This window comes from Pezoporus occidentalis, unplaced genomic scaffold (assembly GCF_034315485.1).
Source record: "Pezoporus occidentalis ecotype Australia unplaced genomic scaffold, CSIRO_AGI_Poc_V1 ctg183, whole genome shotgun sequence".
NCBI lineage: Eukaryota > Metazoa > Chordata > Aves > Psittaciformes > Psittacidae > Pezoporus > Pezoporus occidentalis.
The window spans coordinates 1,909,403-1,925,408 of NW_026913673.1; the positions used below are offsets into that span (position 1 = coordinate 1,909,403).

The window sequence follows — 16,006 nt, forward strand, 5'->3', positions numbered from 1 at the left end:
TCCTTTCTGCATCTTTCCTCAAGGCTTGGTCCAGCGTGGCCTTAAAACTTCCAGTGTCAGAGTCCAGCACCTTCCCCAGGTAACTCATTCTGTTGACCGACTGCTTCTGTGTTAGGAAGTTTTTCTTCCTCTCTAGAGAGATGGCAACTCCGCTCTCCAGCGTGCATCCAGGACACAAGCATCTGCCACATGAGGATTCTGTTGCTTTTGCTGCCATTACCACTGCCAGCTCCTGTAGCATATTAAACAGATTAATTGGAAGTGATACAGAGGGAGCATAAAACCCACCAGTCTTCACTGGGGGCAAGTGCCACTGAAATGGAGAAGGACTGAGGCAGGAGCTGACATTTGCAGGAGTAACATTGTGTTATTAAGAGGAGAAAATACATTTGCCTTGCACTTAATACCAGCTACCAGAGCGTATTCAAACCCAAATATTTGTAAGGCAGCAAGTCATCCCCCCCCCCTTCTCCCCACCCTTGTCAGTCAAAACGAGCCCTGGCATTCCAGACTCACAGAGCTGCTGGTTTTAAAGCACCTCACAATGCAGCGTGGACACCAGGCCTAAAGCTCAGACCTAACTTTGTATTTATGTTTGTCTGCAGGAAAATAATCAGCCCCAAAACGTGTGGCCACAATCCCTGCTGCACCTCCAGAAAACTGCTGTGCAAGGCCATTTTCCTCTCTCTTTTTCCCTCCCTTCTGCCGAAATATTGGGTGTATTTTCTCCCTTTATTTATTGGAGTGCTAAATGGATTATTTCAGTAATAAATCAGGCCCTTTCATTACAGTTTTAAGGTGTTGTCACTGTTGTGAAGTACAGTGTGCCATCAAAATTAAGCTCAGATTGCATTACCACCTCTTTTACAGAGAGAGAATGACTTGATGGGTTTTTTTTCCAGCAGTCTAAGCACTTTGTGTCTTGCCTTCAAAGAACAACTTGCTGTTTAGATTCAGAAACCTTCCTCCCCAAGTTATGCAGTTTCCATTCAGGTTGCCTCACAAGTATCTTTGCATCAGGTTGGAAACCAGAGGGATGATATTTCTTCTAGCTCAAGCTAACTATTCATGTAAATGGGAGGAACTGTTAATGGGAAGAGGTGATGCTAGAGCAGAATTACACAGTATCTGGCTCCTCTCTCACTTCCCAAGGTTTAAATCAGAAGTAATTCCACTGAAGTCAGTACAGCAAAAAACAATTGCCTCAGTGCTTTTGAGGCAGCCTTTTGGTTTTGCTGTGCTCATAACAAAGGTGACTAAAGGAGATGCTGATTGCCAGGGTAATTTCTAGTCGACTTCACCTGAGCAAGACTCCATTCTCCTTGTCTACCCCAGTGAGCAGAGCTCTCATCACCATGCCCCCTGTTCCACGGCTTCAGTGAGGACAAAAAGCATTATTGGGGTGTAATAGCCAAATAAATCTCCATCTGTGTTTAGTATTAACGTCCTCAAACTAGCAATGGAAATGCCTACTTGGGTGTTTGAATCCCATATGAAGTTATGTGAATTTATGGAGCATCGATAACAACCAGAACTGTGCATGGTGCAGGGGTGAGACAGTGCAGGGTGGCTTCCAAAATCCAGAGTTAAAGCTCTGAGCTGCTATATGTGATGGTGGCAAGTGACTTCAGATCTCTCCTTGCAGATGGAGCCATGCTGAATCCCCACCTCTGAGGCCTGCATGGAAGCCCAGACAGGAACATGTGCAGAAAGCTTGTGTGGTGACAGCCTTGCTGTTCCCACCCCAGCACAGGAATCATACACGCACCCTGCTTTGCCTCCTTGCTTGGGCTCCCCATGGAAGCTGGGGTGGGAAAGCCCTATTTAACCCCCCCCCATTTGAAACCCAAAGCATAAACGCTTCAGCTGAAAGGAGCATTAAAACACTGCTCTGTTAAACATATGTTCAAGTTCCAGTGCTTTTAAAGTTAAGTGTGTTATAAAAGGCTTCCTGAATTGCATCTTTACGAGTATTATATTTATCTTAGATGTAAGATGCAGAAAAGGCATCTGTAACAGAACCAGCCTGAGGGCACGGCCACATTGCACTGGGGAATGGGCTGAGCTGCACAGGTCAGGTCAGGTCGAGCAGGTGGACAGGGCTCTTTATCACACAGGTTAAACTCAGACCACTGACCTGTGGTCTCCTCACCACCACCACCGTGATGCTGCTGGTTTTAAGCAATAGGTGGCACTTCAGGAAAAGGAGTTTTCCAGCATTCCTGCTCTGTGCCTTTCCTTTAAATCGACACTAACATTATTGCCAGGGCTTTTAAAAACCACAATATCCCAGATGAGTCAAGAACGTCTCACCTGCAAATAATAGAGCCTCCTCCAACCTCCGCTGTGCCTGCTCCTTATTCCACCCCCTGACACAACCTGGGAGCAATCCAAAGAAATAAGTGACATTATCCTGCAGTAGCCTGGTGACACTTAGGTTCCAGTCTTTAGAAAAGCTGTGGGCAGGTCTGCCTGGTGCTGCAGAAGTCATTTGAGAACACTAGCTCCTGCACATTATGGGCAATACTTGGAGAGCTGTATGTGAGTGACCTGCTGCTGCTGCATCCTCTGACAGAGCTGCAGAGGGTTTCATTCATCTTCCCTTTCTGGCCACAGCTCTGGCAAGATGAGCCTGAAATCTTATGTATTATTTAATCCTTCTCTTTATTAACTCCACAGCATCTCTGATTGTCCAGTCGGGATGGCCACAATGGGATGTACCGTGTCTCCGCAGTCCCAGTGCTGCTGCCTCTGCAGATCCTCATCTAGAAGCTGGCTGGTGACCACCCTCTGAGCGAGGTGAGGCTCTGCAGGACTGGAGCAGAATGACATCATAGAATCACAGACTGGTTTGGCCTGGAAGGGACCTTAACGTTCAACCCATGGGCAGGGACCCCTTCCACTAGGGCAGGGTGCTCCAAGCCCCCGTGTCCAACCTGGCCTTGAACACTGCCGGGGATGGGGCAGCCACAGCTTCTCTGGGCACCCTCACAGGGAAGAACTTCTTCCTAATACTCCATCTCCATCTGCTCTCTGTCAGCTTGCTTCCAGAACTTCGCTGCTGCCAGGAATCAGCAATATTTTCCCTTCAGAGCTCAGGGCTGAGTCTCCTTCAGTGCAGAGGTGCTGCTGCACATGCGCGGTGCTGGCAGGGGAGGACCGGGGCACCCTGCAGTGCTGCCCACCACAAAACAACTATTGACAACTCCGAAGTTTTCCCCTTCATTAAAGACATAGCAGAGGCCCAAGCTGCTCAAGGAGTTAAATGTATTAAGCAATTTACAATTAATATAGAACTCATTCCAGAGATATCTACCAGAGAGTACAACAGGGCAATTAACCCACTAATACACTAGGCTATTACATCGCTATGTCTCTTATTTTAGCCTGAGGTGATTTGAAACGCATTGGATTAAAGGATATTACAGGAGATAGCATGAAAAATAGCTTAATGTAATGAGCCATCCCGTGATGTCTGCTATTAAAGATGATTTGCAGTTGAAAACTACAACATACAGTAGTTCAGCCATTTAGAAACATGAGTAATTTAACCCTTCCCTAGCCTGTGCCCCTTAGATGAATCGGTGCTCCCTCTCCCCCCCCCACTTCAATGCCTTTATCTGAGGATTATCAAATGCACCTTATTAAAGTACAATGGTATCTTTGGGAGATTGGTGCCCGAGGTTGAGAGAAACCAGTAATCTGCTAATAACTTTTAAGAATAGATCCCTGAGCGAGTAAATAGGCTGAGGCAGAGGGAGGCTGTTTGACTGGCACCACGTGCGTGAGATGGGAACTTGTAGCAAATTCCTAGAGTAGCCTTAGGCCTGTCATATCGGTTTCAAATGGTAACTCAGAACTGGGAAACAAAAGCATCTTATCTTAAAATCTATAACCGTACAGCTTAGCATGGAAATGGCAGCACCCAGGGAAAGGAGAGCTCAGTGGCTGGAAAAGTTCCTGCCTGAGGAGTAGACTTGCCATGGAGACCTCTTTGATAGCTCAGACACGTTCACTGCTGGTTGGTGCTGCAGCTCATCAGCTTCTTATCTTTAGTTTAGCCTGGCTTTGGTCAAGAAACCAGCACCAACAAGCCTGGGTATTGGATAAAGGCACCTAGAAGCCATCCTGTTCCCAAAGAGGAAAACACACTGGAGCAAACACTCTAAGCACAGAGCTTTGGCCATGGGCTTTATTCATCCTCGCTGGCAAGGAAAGGACTGTGCTGCTGATGTGTGAAGGGGATGATGAACACATGGAGGTGCTGGGTGGCAGATCCTGCGTGCACAAGAGCCCAAAATCTGCACTGCAGCCAAAGTGCCTTCCCATGAGTGGCTGTAGCACAGTTATGCATTAGCAGAGCACTCTGCCAAAGGATGCAGCTGTAAATCACCTTCCAAACCTGGATCTGCACAGACAGGTGATGGGGGAGCAGATGAGGAAAGCAAGGAGGAGGTTCACTGTGCTCCTGCAGAAAGCCACTGCCTTCATGGAGCATCTGCTTGCTCAAGGCCTTCTTCAGATGAATTTTAAACTGTCCAAGGATGGAGATTCCCTCACACCTCAGGTGCTTCTTCCAGTGCTTGGTCACCATCAATTAGAAAGAGGTTTTCTTACATCCAATCTGAACTGGATTTGCTGTTGCTTCTTTCATTTTACTGAAGACCAGGTAGAAACACCTACAGAAGACGCCTCCAGCCGCTACATCTGGTGTAAAGAAAGGGGAGACATCAAGTATTCAGCAGGAGCAAATTAACTCAGAGCAGAACCATCCCATGGCCTCTCCCAGAAGCCAGCAACCTGAGGCTGAGCCAAGGCAGCAAATCCCAACCCTGCCCAAGCTCAGGTACCCCACTAAGAAGGTCTGAACAACACCGCTGGGGAAGGAGAGCCTGTCCCTTGGCTTGATGCTGATTATGCTGAGCTTCTAACCATAACACAGGTTTTAGTGCTTACATCTGTGGGTATTTCAGCCCAGCTTGCCCCCTGCCAGCTGACATCCTCCCAGCCCAGATGCTGCTGATTTCAGTTCTCAGGAAAAATCACAGCGCTGGGAAACAGTTTCGACCTGGGCAGCGTGTGTTTCTCTTGCTCTTGTTTCTGTGTTTCCTCCTCCTACCCAGAATGCAGTAAAATCACTGAATTCATGCTGTCAGTCATGAGGCTTTTTGTCTATTGAGATGGGGACCTCAGGCACAATCTCTCTTTTTAAGAACCCCATTGACACAGAAATAGAGATGAACAAAACTGGCACTTATTTTTCCCCCAGGAAAAGATAGGATTTCTCTCCCCATGTTTCCTGTCAAAAAGTTTCTTTCTTCAACAAACAGAAAGAGAGTAAAAAATAAATCCCATGCAGCCCATTAAAGATATTGCAGGGGGGACCTGGGGAAGAGTTACAAGTACACAAAGAAGTGGGCAGGATGGTTTGTAGGCAGGAGGACACGAGTGCTGCCTTGACCCACGCCACCCAAGCATCCTCTGCTGTGGGTGCAGCTACCGTTTCCCAGGAGTTTCCATGTGCACCAGCACCCCCCTGGGAGAGGCGGCCCAAAGCAGGGTCAGTGGCTACTCAAGGAAGTGCCACTGGTTGTGTTTGCTTTCAGTCATTACCTGGGATTCAAAAGGGGTGTGCCAGCTTGCACTGAAATCATGAGGAGGATGGACAGCATCACTGTGGTTCCTTTGAGCAAAGCGGGAGGAATGAGGGAAGGAAACCCAAATACCAGCAAAAAAAAGCACTCTCAGGATGAGATTATCCTGATCCTGAGCTGAGACATTTCTGCACCAAAGTGGAAAGAGAAGGCAAGAAAAGAGCCATTTCCCCAAGTGCCCCCCATGCAAAGCATTCAGTGGGGATTTTAGGCAAAGGGTGGTGCTTTCCACAACCCCTTCTGCAGGGCCAGGAGGGAGGAGGTGGTGGGGACCTCCTAATCAAAGAACTCGTCACTGTCACTTTGGCGTTAGCAGATGCCACGAACAATAACCAGGATCCCGTGCCTCTGAAATGCATTATTAACAGGCTACATTCATTGCTACCCACCCCTGCTCCAACCAGCTTTCCTTTTTGTTTCACTCGGGACTGCCTGCATCCCAAGCGGCACGGGAACCTGTCATTTCTCATTTCCATCCGGAGGAACAAGTGATTTGGGAGAAGGAGAGAGGATGACCAGGGCTTTCTGACCTTTTCTCCTTCAATTTCACTCCTCTCCTCTGTGAGGAGAAAATGGCAATCACACTAGGTGGAACCGACAAACTCATCTCTGTGTCACTGCCTTACGTGTACAATAGCTGTGTCACTCGGCGTCAGGAGGAGGAGGCAGTGACGGGATTAGGGGCCCATGATGGCCCTTACCTGTGAGCAGATTTAAGCCTTCCCATTGCACCCCATGCTCGTCGGTGCCACCCAAGGTGGGGTTATTTAATTGCGAGCATGGTGATGTGAAGCTCACCATAAAAATCCCATGTGATTTGTCTGTTCTTCCTTTCCAAATGGGATTGGTGTCTCCATGTGCCTGCAAAACCCCTCCTCAAGGAGTAAGACCTTGTGGCTTCTGAGGTTACTAAGCTTTTCACATCACTTTGTAAATTCAATTGAAGAGCTCTCAGGGATATACTACACTGATGGGGAAACTGAGGCACAGCCAAGGAATGGGGCTATCCCAAAGCCATGCCATACCTCTGTGGGTACTGAGCATCCGGGTCCCTGCTCTGTTCCCTCCAAGGCTGTCCTGCAGCCAAGCAGATGGGAACGCACAGTGCAGGAAGGCAGATGGACACCCAGGGATAACCCCTGCTCTGGAGTGCCCACCCTGTGCCACCCCAAATCTGCTCCTCCTGCACCCACAATTATCCCATGGGGCAAAGATGAGAGACATCAAATGTCCCCAACACCTTGTAGCTACTACATGGAGGAGAGGGCAGTCTGGAGCATCACAGCCACAAAGAACCAGCCCAAGGCACTACCAGAGTGCTGATGAGCATAGGAATTAATGAACACAATTGCTTGCACAGGAGCTCAACGGGCTCAGCCCCGGCACGGAGCCACCACCATGATGACAAAGCCACCATCAGCTCTAGTGCTTGGATGGGCACTGACGATTCCCATTTCACCTGGTTTGCAAACACACCTGGATTTGTGAGGGGGATTTTCCTAAACCATTCTCAGCCTCCAAAGACTAGAGCCCAACACAAACCCACCAGAGACAAGAACAAAGAACAACTAGAGCATCATTTTAGTCAACTGTAACCAGTCCTAGATGAGATACGGTGGTGCAGGGTGATGTATTCCTGGTTGGCATGATGCAAACTGGCTGATTCCTCCTAATACTTGAATGGAAAAGTGCAGGAAGGCGAAGGGGGTAGTGGAGAGAAGCAGGGGAGAAGGTTTCGTACGGAGAGCTCTTCTGCAAGAAAACTCCCTTTTTGGAGGGTAGGAGGGATATTGGTTAGGAACAGCAAGAGCGTGGATTTTTCAGCTCCTATAAATCATTATTACTGGAATGTCCCTGAGGGGATGAGAAGAATGGATCAGTTACAGCCAAAACTTTTAGAGGGAGAAAGAGGAAGGAGGAAAAAAGGGAAAGAAGAGGGGGAAAAGGGGGGGGGAAGGGGGAAAAAGGGGGGAGGAGAGGAAAAAGGGGGGGAAGAGGAAAAAGGGGGGGAAGAGGAAAAAGGGGGGGAAGAGGAAAAAGGGGGGGAAGAGGAAAAAGGGGGGAAGAGGAAAAAGGGGGGAAGAGGAAAAAGGGGGAAGAGGAAAAAGGGGGGGAAGAGGAAAAAGGGGGGGAAGAGGAAAAAGGGGGGGCAGAGGAAAAAGGGGGGAAAAAAAGAAGGAAAAAAGGAAAGGAGTGAAAAATAAAAACGAGAAAAAAAAGCAAAAGAGGAGACAAAGGCAGGAGAAAGGGAGGAAGAGAGAGAGGAAGAGAGAACAAAAGCAAACGGAGAAGGAGGAAGAGAAAGGGAAGAAGAAGAAGGGAATGAATGAACTTTGGAAGCAATTTCTAATTCCTTTCACCTACATCATGAATTGAGCATGCAAAAAAAAGGAGGAGAAGGCGGCAGGAGGCAGGGAACTATTGCGCCTGGCATGCAGATTATCATTTGAAAAGCTTCTGTTGCTATGTTTTTGTCCCTGGGTGATGAAAATGAAATTGTCTGATGTGTGCGCCGTGTTAGATTTACCTTTGCAGGGTTCACCCACAATCAGTAGAGAGGGGTCATGCCACAATATGTCATCTCACAGCTCCATCACACCAACTCCAATTTATACGAGGAGGTATTATGCATTTCAAAGGAACCCCCTGCGCGTGGCTCTTGTTACTGATCTATATCGCAGCTCAGCTGAGGGAAGATTAGTTCTGCTGCAAGGGCAACCAGACTTATTTGTTTATGATTATATTCCCCTTAAAGACGCACTATTCCTTTTTTTCATGTCTAATTTCAAGCATCGCGTTAAAGGGGATGGGGGGGGGTGTGTAAAAGGTGAGAGAATTCCACACTCTCTCCCACAAGGAAACCTAATAGTCCAAGTCTCCCATGCATCCTGCTCATTAAAACCAAAAATAAAAGCTCCATTTAAATGCAAATGTGAGTTTTAGCTGGGGACTCCCCAAAAAGCTTCTCTTGGAAGCACCAGGGAAATAGGATTCAGGAAGCTAAAATGGCTGACAGCAGCCGAACGCCTGCGGAAAACACTTCCCATCTAAATGCCCTCGTCCTTCCCCCTCCGATGCCCCCCGGTCCCACATCCACATCCTCATCCTCATCCAGCCCGGCTGGCTCAGGCGCAGCATCACTTATCACCGCTCTCCGCTGCAGGATTGTTTTACCTCCGGCAAGCACCACCCCAGCGCGCTAAAACTGATAACATTAGCCTTTCAACTCCTGCTCGCTCTTGCTTTAATCAACGTTTGCCCAGAAAGTCGACGGGTTTGTCCCTGATAAAGGCTCTGAAGGATTTAATGAGGCGACCGAGTGCTGCAGACCCCAGGAAGCCCCTGCTCAGCACAGCTCCTTCCGTGTTACTGAACGTGGATTTAGTTTGGGGGGCACCCAGGATATCATCAAGCAGCTGGCACTGATTCAGTGTGGTCCCTGAGCTTTGGGGGCTGTGTAACCCCCAGCATTAAAAAGCCAATGAGTCCTGGGAAGTTTTTACAGTGGAAAAGCTGATTTGTTTGATGGGCGGGGGGGGGGGGGGGAAGATGCAGAAGGAAAGGACCTTGATGGGGGAAAGATGCAGAAGGAAAGGACCCTGTGGTCCTGCCCATGGTGGTGGGATGTTCAAAGCTGCCATGGCTGCTCCGAAACCTGCCCACTGCAGGTACCCAGGGATGCTCCTCCCTGAGAAAGACCCCACACACGGTGGCGCACCCCCCAAAAACCAAATATAAAAACGGATTTGGGGTTTTCTAATGGAGAATTAGATAATGTGGGATGAGGGAGGTGAGGACACCTGAGCTGTTCCCGTGGTGGAAGGGTGTTTGCCTCCACAGTGAGAGCAGGGGAGGATTCATGCCGAGCTCTCACGCAGAGACACTTTTGCTTATCATCACCAGGCCGGTTTCTGACTCCTCTGCCCATGATTAACGTATCACTGCTTATAATAAATAGGCCCATTCCATCTAGGAAATAAATGGGTCCAGCAGGGACCTGCAAGGAGCAGAGACACAGAGCTGCTGCTCTCTGGCCCCATCTCCCGGCTCCTCCAGCCCCTCCACAGAGCAGAGCCGGCAGCACTGATGGGGTTCAGTGGGAGCAGAACAGCAAAGGTCACCCCTGCGCCCCCAGCTTTTCTTACTGTTCTGATGATGCGTTCTGCCAAAGTTTGCCAAATCCAAGCAGAATCAGGAGCATCGAAGCTGCTGTTGCCTTGGCTTCGCATCGCTGTCAGCCACGTCAGATGTGCAAGACTGAAAGTGATGCCCGTCTCCCCTCGTGGTGCTCTCTGCCTGCTGGAACAACAGATGAACAGGTGAATGTATATAGAGGACAATGAGCAGATTAATTAAGGGTGGAATTGGCTCATGGTTCACTTGAAGCCTACCCTGTAGTTATGTGGAGCTTCCCCTCATCTGGGGTTTGAGCACTTGGTGGGATGACTGTGGCACCCACCAGAATCCCACTCCAAAGTGCTGCTGGTCCTACAACAGGTCCCACTCACCCTGGGGGCCTGATCCTGCTCATCCTCATGCTGGGGCACACCCAGGGACCCCCCAGCATTACTAAACCCCTTTGTATTGGCATAAACAGGAGGAAGGCTCCCAGCAGCTCGTACCCAAAGTGTTAAATATTTTCTGCTTAAGTGCAGAATCTTTACAGCACAGCTCATTGAGCCCCTTCCTGCACTGGACACTGAAAACCTGAGACACCAAAGGCCGGTCACAGCTCCCCAGAACCCACGTTCATCCAAAGAGCCTCACGGCCATCAGGCTCTAACCGTGTGACACTCAATCTGTGCCAGCCACAGCATCGCCCTGGGTGAGGAACCAGGAGCCTGGAGCAGGCTGCAAGGCAACCACCCCATCTTCAAGGGCCAGCCTTCCCTTTCCCTGCCATTTCCTCCCTTGTTCTTCATGAAAAACACACTCATTCCACTACTTGGGAAGCTCGTAATATGATGGGTGAAAACAATTAAATGAAATAGACTGGTAATACCCATGGGAAAACATTTTTAGATATGATATTACAATCTTGTTTCAAAATTGGATTTTGCCAAGAGGAAATACAGTTTATTATAAAACACATTTTCTTTTAATTTAATTATATAATCTTTTGGCTTCAGAGAAGGGCTGCTTAAATCAGACCCATTTAATTTTCAAGTGTATTCACCCATCACCCAGGGCAAATTGGTTTAAATTAGTAGGTGACTACACAAGTTCGAGATATGTGTCAGACCAAAATTTATCTGCGAACCCTCTATCAAAGCCCATCTCCATCAGCAGCACAGCAGCAGAAATTACCAGGGATGAAGAGACAAGTGTCTGAAGAGCAGCATTTGCTCTGATTTCAATGACACCCACTACAAACCCCGACGTGGGGTTATTTATTTTTGCTCTTTGGGAATGTTTTGCCACATCAGTTCATCACGCTGCACGTCTGCACCGTGCCAATAAAACCTGATGACCTGCAGTTAGTTTCTACCAGGTGCATTAAATTCCCATAACAGGAACAGATCTTGCTAAGTCTACCATAGCCCCTTCTTTTGCAGAGATTACATTTCCAGCCTAATGACAAGAGTGGTTTGTTCAGACGCTGCAGTCACCAAACTCTGCCTGCGATCCGTCACGCTGACCCGCTGCACGCCACGCTCCTGCAACACAGCTCCACATGGACAATACCTTGTGAGTTATATCACGACTCTCTTCCCATCCCACCCCACCCTATTTTTCCCCATTGCTCAGCTCCTAGAAGCCTGCTCCTGGTTCACGTTTAAAAGCGGCCAAAGAAAACGCATCCAAACCCATTCAAGCCTGGTTTTGCGCAAGCATCCCTGCGCTTACGGCTCCCAGAGCTTGAAGTGTGTGGTTTAGTGCTGCTCGCTGTGGTTTGGGATAATCACTTGCAAAGACAAGGGAGGAAATTCCTCAGCAAAGGGAAAATACTGCAGTGCAGTCGAGGCTGACTCGGAGGGAACACCACAGGAAGAATAATCATACATGGGATTTGGAAGGGGGTTTTCATCATAGGTATCAAAATGCGCCCCATGAGTACTGGCTGGGGGAGGATGAGCTGACCCTGAGCAGCCGACCCAGCCTCACCCCCAGCATCCTTCTGTGGGGCTCCTGCACTGGGTCACGTTTGGGAAACATCCTGCTCCAGCAATGGGTCTGCAGACCCAGCCGAGCCCTTGGCTGGGCTCACCCCCATCAGCCCTCCCGTAGCTCTGCTCTCCTCAGCACACACATCCAGTTTCGTACCCTCGAGAAAACCCATTGATGTGGTGCCACCAGCAGCAGCACAACCACCCTCATGTTAAATAAACCCCAAAAACAGAGGTTTCTGCCCTGGCCCAGAAACGCAGCCAGCAGCAGAAGGCAGCAAATAAAAGCAATACCAAAACAGGATTTGGTTCTTATTCTTCTTGCAAGGTTGGTTTGGTGTTAACCACAACAAAACGTCTATCATGATTCTCATGTCAGGCAAAAAGCCTGGGAAGGCTCCCAATGCAGCAGCATCAACTGTAGATACAGAGAAATATATATATATATACACACATATATATACATATAAATATAGACACGCATCAGTGTAGGGAAGTTCTGAAAAGGTGGTTTGAATGAACTGAAAGTGTTGTTTAAAGGCAAATACTTTACTGAACTCCATCAAAACATTATCATACAGACAGTTATAGGTAAGGAAGGCTCTGTGGAGACCTTAGAGCAGCTCCAGTGCCTAAAGGGGCTACAAGAAACCTGGAGAGGGGCTTTGGGCAAGGGATGTAGGGACAGGCCAAGGGGAATGGCTTTAACCTGCCAGAGGGGAGACTGAGATGAGCTCTTAGGCAGAAGCTCTTCCCTGTGAGGGTGCTGAGGCGCTGGCACAGGGTGCCCAGAGAAGCTGTGGCTGCCCCATCCCTGGCAGTGTTCAAGGCCAGGTTGGACACAGGGGCTTGGAGCAAGCTGCTCCAGTGGAAGGTGTCCCTGCCCGTGGCAGGGGTTGGAGCTGGAGGAGCTTTAAGGTCCCTTCCAACACAAATGATTCCATGATTCCATGATTATTTCAACAGGTGTTGGACACCCACCTCCTTCTTGGTCTTTGCTGCTCTCCCATTCACTGCCTACTTTGGAGATGTACCCAACCCATCCCACAAGCCCAAACCCTGAGCAGTGCATCCCTGCCAGCTGCTGAGCTGCAGCTGGACCCCAAGTGCCACGAAAACATATGATCTCAGCCATGGCTGGCAAATAAACATTACAAGGGGCTGTTTCAAAGCTTTGTAGTAGCAAATCTCAGCACTTAACTAGTAATGCAATAAGTCCTATCAAGAGCATGCTGAAAGGTGGAATAAATTTCCTGGAGAACAATGCGGGTGATGGATGCACATGACCAACACACAATAAAACTGTAGAAGGGGAGGAAAAAAAATGCATCCAGTCAATACAATAAAATCAGCACAAATACAGGCAACAGAAGCAAACAAATCCAACAATCCAAAGATTTTACAACACTCTCACATGCAAAACATTTCTTTTGCCTTCTTTCCTCTCCCCCCTCCCCTTAGAAATCTTAGGGTAAAGAAAAAAAAAATGGGCCTGTTTTGCATCTTGGTGCATTGTGAAGGCACCGGCGGCTGTCGGCACAAATTACCATTCATCCAGGCGTTGTTGTGGAAATTTTCAAGGGATTTGCAGTAATTATATGACAAAATGCTTGCAAATCTCACTCATTGCTGAATAGAAACACACGGGTCAAAGATTGAACACTCTCAGCTTGGTAATTTGTAAATGTCAATCAGACGGGGGCCACGGGAGGCACCCAGGCACAAGCAGTGAAAGGCAGAGCGACGCCGTAGCAACCAGAGAAAGCCTTTTCAGTGCGCCGCTCGAAAAGGCACCGGGATAGTTTCGGTTCCCAGTTAAAAAACCCAAACCGATCACCTTGCACCAAGAGGAGGAGGAAAAGGAGGGGGAGAAGGGGAGGAGGGAAGGGAAGAAAGGGAGGAAAAACAGTTTAAATAAAACTGGGGAGATTAAATTAACTGATACATACATTGGCGGAGGGAGATGGTTTGCTCGGTAATAAATACGGGCTCCTATCTCCCCCTGTGCAAGACAGCAAGGAAAGCAAAATAAAATTAAAAGATATAACAATAAAAATTATAAATGCATTGCAGCCCCTCCGAGCAAGAGCTGGTAATGAACCCGCGGCGAGCCAGGCAGAGCCTTATCTCCAGGGATCGTAAAGAGGCAAAGGAAAGCAAGGTGATGGGGACCCCTGTCCCCCCTCCCAAACCACCACCCTCCATAGGGACACAGAGCTTCTTGGAGAACTCAACCCCACCTTCTTCCATGTTCCAGGAAGTGGGATTGGGAACTGAATTGTTTTAAACGATACAAAAGGAATAATCCCGGGGGCTCCCACTCCACAGGGAATACATTAAAGCGACCTGATCTGCCTCTAAAGAGGAGCAGCTCTGCTACACGAGGGCTGTTTCAGAGACAATTACAGCCCGGGCTGGGGCACTGGGAATTTGTGGCACTTGCCCTTGGGGCCCTGCAGCTTGGTCTCTATTGTACTACTAACAAAAATGACATTTTTGGTTAAAAATGGGGATGTCTGGGGGCTTCCGAGGTTGGTTCCCTTTGTTTTCTTAAAAAGAAAGGGGGAAAAAAGCCCATAGAAGAAGAGATGCTGCTGGGTCTGTCCTGGAGGCTATGATTTTAGGGCTGAAAAGGCCATTGCAGGAGAGCTGCAACACCCCAAGAAGCCATCAATACGTTACTATGGATTACTGTTGGGTCATGCCCAAGTTTTCTTAAGCTCAGCTTCCTTTTGGGTGAGTTTCAAGCACAGAAATGCCAAAGCTGACAAGCTGCAGGGATGTTTTTTCCATACAAACCATCCCCGTGGTGGTACCGAGATGCCACCACACACTGGGAAGGGCTGGCATCAGCCTAACTGCAGGGTGAGGCTTTAGCACCCTTAAAACACAGAAACGCTGCCTTTGGTACAAGGAATCTACCAAAGCAGAAAGGTTACAGTGAACAGAGCACCGAATTTTGTCAATACCAAAGCCCAAGCTGCCAAAACGCCCCTTGGTTTTAAATGCAAGATTTCCCTCCTGCTGGCTCATGGTTATGGAAGGAAATAACTGGTTTAACTGGTTCAAGAAGAGGAAAATTATCCTAATCCCACCATGGATGGAAGGCACCTTTGAAAGACACTGATGACCCCAAGAAACATTATTCTTCCTCTCCCAGGACTCCTGGGGCCTGCAGGCAATGTCCAACATCCCTCCTGTGCTTGGCCCGGGGCTGTTTTGGTATGATACAAACCCTAAGCAGATGCTGCTTCTTTCAGCCCCGAGGCCCCCAACACAAGAGGGACGTGGAGCTCTTGGAGCGAGTCCAGAGGAGGCCAAGGAGATGCTGGGGGGTTATGGACTGCTCCATGGCACTGGGAATGCATCACCTGCCATTAGCTCCTCCCTCAATGGGATTTAATGAATCTGAGAGAAATTATGAAGTACCATAAAGCCACAAGTATCATAAAAAGTCTAATAAAATTGAGAAAAGCTATTAAGTTATAAATACAACCAATACATGCAGCATCACTCAGATGGCAGAAACTAGCTATAAAATCAAGTCATTTTAGACCATCACTCTACAAGTTACCAAGTCTTTTAAATCACAAGTCACACGTCCCTTTATGGCATCCAATCCTATTGTCTGTAGGACATCCATCTTCCAGTTAAACATACACGAGCCCTTACACACAATGTAGGACAAAGAACTTCCATCAGAGCTTTGGTAGCCCTTGCAGGAGGTAGCTGGGCAGGTCTCCACTTTGTGCCTGTGTGATGTCTTATTTAACCCACTCCCTAAATATCTGACATTGAAAACAAATAACCCTAATAAGTTGCTTAGTAAAGGATATATTTATTTCTTTTATATATATATATATATATATATGTGTGTGTGCATATATATGTATGTATGTAGCAACTGCAAACCTGAGGGTTTACAGTGCAGGTGTATTGCTTCTTGCTCACTCAATTTAAAGACAAACCTTTGCTAATCAACCTCCCAATCACTGTGAAGCAATTTCTTCCCTTTATTTACTCTCAATGTCCTGTACGTGATGAATATTCACTGAAATAATTAAACACCCCATTCACAGCCTGTTGTGTTCACCATTAGCCCAATAAAACCCAAACAGGTTAATGATGAGCTTTAATATGGGGATTTAATATCATTTCCCCTATATATTGGCTAAAAGTTTAGCTCCCCCTTTAAACCTCATCAATTAACTGGAAATAAGTAACCCCCATAAAACCACACTGGCT

At 48.0% G+C, this 16,006-nt stretch overlaps 2 long non-coding RNA genes across 2 annotated transcripts; one reads left to right on the forward strand and one right to left on the reverse strand.

The window, feature by feature from the left end:
* Positions 1-2,658: 2,658 nt before the first annotated feature.
* On the forward strand, positions 2,659-13,018 carry LOC134162200 (uncharacterized). The gene is made up of 3 exons (XR_009964247.1): positions 2,659-2,799; positions 11,210-11,342; positions 12,728-13,018. It is a non-coding gene; the product is annotated as an uncharacterized LOC134162200 (long non-coding RNA).
* LOC134162198 (uncharacterized) lies at positions 3,254-7,142 on the reverse strand. The gene is made up of 2 exons (XR_009964245.1): positions 4,957-7,142; positions 3,254-4,707 (listed from the first exon to the last, which is right to left on the reverse strand). It is a non-coding gene; the product is annotated as an uncharacterized LOC134162198 (long non-coding RNA).
* Positions 13,019-16,006: the final 2,988 nt, after the last annotated feature.